The sequence below is a fragment of the Pollachius pollachius genome (assembly GCF_949987615.1).
Source record: "Pollachius pollachius genome assembly, chromosome: 10".
Classification (NCBI taxonomy): domain Eukaryota; kingdom Metazoa; phylum Chordata; class Actinopteri; order Gadiformes; family Gadidae; genus Pollachius; species Pollachius pollachius.
The window spans coordinates 23,788,744-23,794,735 of NC_136943.1; positions in this window are offsets into that span (position 1 = coordinate 23,788,744).

Below are 5,992 nucleotides of genomic sequence, written 5' to 3' on the forward strand. Positions count from 1 at the left end.
GTATCAAATCAACACACATACACAATATATCCATGTTATGACACGTGTATAGAATATAGGTGCGTAGAATGACAATGAGGGGTTTGTGGTTTGCTATGCACCACATGTTGATCAGACTTCATGTTACCTAAAGGAACATGTATTAATTCTATCCCTTTATTTGAATAAGAGCGTAAGAAATCAAGGATATCAAGGGTAGAATTATTTTCCAGTTGATACTCGGTGTGGATCAGAAATCATTCATCAATCGTGAAGGGTGATCATTAAAACGCAGAGCCGTTGATGTAGCACAGTAAGCAACGTTAATATGAGTCCATGCAGTCATCAGTCACTTCGAGTGTTCAGAATCTCATAAAGAAACCCACACCATAAATATCTACAACGCAAGGGTTAGTGTGTAACATATCTATATATTTGATATAGTGTGTAACAGAGAATTAACAAATATGTTGTGACAAGCCTTGAAATGGGATGTGAACAAAATTGAAGCATCTCACTTGCGGGTGTATGATGTTAGAAGCACATGCACTTGAGCAAGGCGTTTAATATATATAATACCCTGAGTGCATGCTCACAAATGTAAATATTATAATATCTGTCATATTCTGGAGCTCTTGGCTAGAGTCACCCTCAAAGTTCCAGAGAGATAAAGAGTGAGTCCCGTGCAGTGTTTCCCTTCAAGCATCCCTCTGTCAAAGGTCACGTTGAGGATGAATGTGTTCAGCACCACACACACACACAGATTCACGCACATACACTTACAGATTCAGGCACATACACGCTCGCACACACACACACATGCATGCAAAATCCCCCTCTCAGAGTGGGCTGAAGAGTGGTTTTGAATCGGCCCAACTCGCAGATCCACCGAGTAAACCAACGGCATAATCCCTCTAGCACATCTCTCTATATATATAAATGTCTGTGTGTGTGTGTGTGTGTCTGTGTGTGTGTGTGTGTGTGTGTAAGGCGGAGAGAGGCAGACGATAGAGGAAACCAGACAGATCCAGGCCTGATGTAGCATTAAGCATGTATACGTGTGTTTATTTCACAGCAGCGGCAGCACGGCCGTCAGACAGAGCTCCTCCAGCCGCTGTCCGCTTCACAACAGCCCTGCTGGGAGGGGAGCGAGTACACAGAGAGAGAGAGAGAGAGAGAGAGAGAGAGAAGGAGAGAGAGAGAGAGAGAGAGAGAGAGAGAGAAGGAGAGAGAGAGAGAGAGAGGGAGGGAGAGAGAGAGAGGGAGAGAGAGAGAGAGAGAGAGGGAGGGAGTGAATGAGGAAACGGAGAAGAGAGAAGATGTTTAAAGAGAGGCTCACTAATCCATCTCAGATGGATTAGTGAGTTTAATAGCAAGATAAAACATGATACCAGGGTTAACTGCCACCGATTGAGTTTGAGGAGAGAGAATGACAAAAGGCCATTTTCTTCTGCCTGTATGTTCAGAGCCCGACAGCAAGAGAGAGGGAACTGTACCCTCTGTCTTTACCCCTGTTGGTCATCTCATTCAGCTCCTATAAATGTAACAGTCTCCCCTTCAGTCTGCTAACAGAGGAACATCACGGAGAGCGAGGTTCAGAGAACGTTATATGTTTGACTGAAGCTGCTTTCGGGTTCAAGATTAATATTAAACTCAAGCTAACCTGAGATGAAGGCAGGGGAGTCTGAAGCTTCACGTCACAAATCTCATCCCACCTCCATCAGACCCCCGAAGAAACCAGCAGAAGATTAGAGGAACTCTCACACGCCCGCCCGCCCGCAGTCATTTGAATTATTCTACCGTCGCTGTGCACGTCAACATACTTAATCCTGCAAATGTTTCTCTGAATGATTGTGGCTCCCTTCAGCCGGCGGCCCGTCCCCTGCCGGTCTGGGGACGGCCCGCAGGGCTCCTGGTTCTGGGGAGGGATAATACATTATTAAGGTCGGCCCGGGGATGAATATTTTACATGAATCTTTAGCAGTGACTACCTTCTGCTCACATGTAGCTCCTGGATGGCACAGCTGCCTCCACTCGCCTGAGGACTTTCATTACTGCTGTGTGTGTGCCTATGTGTGTGTGTGTGTGTCTTCCATTTTACAGCGCTTCATCATTTCAAATTATTTCTTTCTTTATTCCCCTCCTCGCCCCTCCATCTCCTTCTCCATGTCACATCCCTTTGCACCTTCTGACTCTCCTCCCTCCTCCCTCGCTGTCAACGCCGGGATCAATGTCATCACCTCAGCGCGGGGGTCTGACGGGGGGGGGGGGGGGGGGGGAACCCCAGGGAGGAGACATGGGGCATGTCTAGTAACAGCCATAGGATAGGGTACTATGAGGAGAGGATGGAAAATACTAAACAAGCGACACCACTACACTACGCTATACTATTGGAGAGCCAAGAGTTAAATAATACCACAGTCTAATAATACCAAAAGCAGAGCGAGTGGATCTGAGTGATGGTGACTAGTTCTGTGCTGGACGAGGGGTGCATGGTCGTGGGCTGGTAGCCAGCGGGCTGTGGCTAAGGGAAGGAGACAGTTCATTAAATATTTAATTACAATGAGAGCCCAACACACGCACACACAAACACACACACACACACACACACACACACACACACACACACACACACACACACACACACACACACACACACACACACACACAAACACTGGGAACAGTTTTCTAATTTTAGTCACTGTTTAATATTTATAAAATAATGGAAAATATTACTTCCTTCTCTTTTGAGAGTAAAAAAGCGTAATGTTTGTGGAGCAACAAGAATCTTTCCTTGGGGAAAACACTTTTTATTTTTCTTAGACACATGCTGTGCTGATAATACACCACAGGACACCACCCATATTATCAGAGAGATAGAGAGAGAGAGAGAGAGAGAGAGAGAGAGAGAGAGAGACAGACAGATGTATATAAATATATATATATATAGAGAGAGAGCGAGAGAGAGACTGAGACTGCTGACTAAATGGATGTGTTCTGCTGTGGGGTTACGGTCTGGAGGCAGATGAGATGATGGAGTCAGGGAGCTCTCCTCTCTCTCTGAGCACTGTGTCTGTGGCCACAGAGTCCTGATGCTCAGCTCTTACCATTACATGTAATATTAAATAATATAGTGGGAGGTGGAGGCCTGTAATAATTACTATAGCTGGAATACATTAGAGCTTATGATATATATATATATATATATATATATATATATATATATATATATATATATATATATATATATGTATATATATATATATATATATATGTATATATATATATATATATATATATACTAGAGTTTTCGTGCGCGCAATAGTTGTAATCAAACCCATAGCAATAATGTGGAAACCCCAGTTGATAATGTAACAAATTTCTGAGCGCATAATATATTAACATTTTGCCTATAATTTGACAAAGTATAACATTCGTTCACCACAAATGACTTAAAAGCAGTGGCAACATTTAAATATTTTTAACCATTCTGCGAACAAAAGGCAACAGGCTGATTATCATTAGGGGGCCACTCAATGACATGCAGAAGCATCATCAACACGCCCACTGAAGTGGTGTGAGAAATACAGACTTTCTACTCCTCATTCACATATAAGGTAATATACATTTCCTACAGAGATAATACCAGCTCAGAGGTAGTATTATTCAGGAGATTTTCAGAGTAGAAATGTCAGGATATGATGTTCACACACACAGCCCATCAGGAGAACATCAGGACTTACACGTGTGTCTGAAAGCAGCTAGTGTGTGAGCATTTGATCACATTATAAAATTAGTCAATTTATGACAACAGGGGTAATTGTTCAATGGAAAGTGTAGTATACTATGCACGCAAATCAATTATTAAATAGCTTTTACTGTTATTCAGGGATGAAAAGTGCATTGACATTTTAAAATGCAAGGCAACTACTATTGGTTAGTTGAAAATAATAATCATCATTGTTTTTAAACATCTCTTCCAGTGTCCTGGCCAAGACAGGCAGCAGTAGCCTACAGTCACACATAGCATACACACGAAACATAAGAAAAATAAAACAACTAAAACAGTCCGCAGGGGGGAGGGGGCGATATCAATATCGCAACACATTTGGGGAGGCTCAAGGGGAGGGTAATATTAAAGGGGAACTATGTAACTTTGGCCACTTTTTTCGCTGTTTTCTTGGTTTGCGCTCGCATTGAGATCCCCTACAGTTTCGGAGGAGATATTTTACAACACTGTCGTAACAACTCGTTGACGACCCTTCCCCATCCACTTCTACGCTAGCCATGTGCATTTGTTTTCAAAGAAGCCGGCGAATGCGTGGAGCCATGTAGATGTTCATAAAGAGTTGACAAGGTTATACATTTTGAAAGGGTGTATGTGTTACAATAAACCCATCCTTTTTTATTGTTGACGGGGAGATGTTATATCCTAGATTAAAATTGTTTTATCTTTGGTTGTTGAACATATAGATCAGTGTAAGAGTGTTGGCCAACATAATACATAACGATAGCATGAACAATTTGCGCAGCAATCGTACATTTATGTATCTGCTTAAGTATCACTTGTGTGATTAAGTGTCACTTGTGTACGGAATTACAAGGAAATGGATTCAGAGATGAGACGGTATGCTGTCGCTAGTCCCCGTAGGAGAGTTGTCATAGGCAGATGCTGTGTCTGGAAGATTAGGGACACATTTATGTTTACGTGTAAATGCTTGCAAATAAACATTGTAAATAAATATTATTGTATATGGTTTTAAAAATTTTCCATTTTTTTAAAATAACAAATGCTTGCACCACCTTCCTTTCATTTGTTCAATAATACACACTTTGGTTAGAAAAATATTTATTTTGGCTATTGAAAGAAATGCAAGTGACCGTTCTTCATGGTTTGTTTTTTGCCTTACGGCTATTGTGTAACATCTTCTTGAGGGTTCTCTGGATTTCCTCGTGACACTTACCCGCACAAGTTCGGATGTGGGTGGTGGCTGTACCGGGGCAGGCCGGCCGAGCCGTCTTGGGTCATCAAGCCTCATAACAATGCTGTTTGCCAACGCTTGTAACTAAGAAAAACTACAAAGCAATCTCTTTACAAACATGTTTACAAGCGGGGAACTACACCAAAGGTATAACATGACTAAAGCTATAATAGAGATTCACGTATCGTAACAGTTCTGTTACCGACGAATATGCAGCTCTCGTGCAGGGTGTTTGAAAACATAACGTCTTACCTGGGCGAGTGTCGCTGCGGTGTGCGCGCGTGCGTGTGTGTTCTAACCTGCGCGTCCGCAGCGACACTCGCCCATAACGTCTTAGCTCGGCGAGTGTTTCGCCCATAACGTCTTAGCTCGTCCATAACGTCTTAGATCGGCGAGTGTGTCGCTGCCTTTGTCTTGACGTGCGGTGTGTGCGCGTGCGTGTGCGCGTTTCCATGTATGCTCGTGCGCATGTGCGTGTGAGTGCGGTGTGTATGTGCTTGCACTGTATGCATGCGTTTGCGCGTGCTGTGTGTGTGAGCTGCAGGCTGCTTGTTACATACGCACATGAGTAACTTGAGTAAAGGTGCTTACACACCGCCGCGCGGCAACCGCCCTGATAACCGCCTCGCTGCCGGAGGTTTCCGAGCGGCAGTGTGAAAGGCCAGGCGTTTTTACAAGCGGCTGCTGCCACTGCCGACCGCGGCGTCAATCACGGGGCGGTGCTTCGGTCGACGTCAGAAGAAGCTGCCCAAAAGTGCGCAGAATATTTCCCCCCTTTTTCCCCTAAACATATTTCAGATTAATACATGGAACTATTACAAGTTGTAATCTCTGTATATAAGAGTGGATGTAGAATAAAATTTGATAAAAAAAGACGGTTCCGTTTGAAAAATAATTCAATAACCTACATAATGCCAGACCCTTTTCATTAAACTAAGAAACTAATAAAACAAAATGCATTTAATTGGTTGTTTTAAATGTATATTTATGTTTAAAATAAGGCTATAAATTAATAAATGATTCTGTCAGAG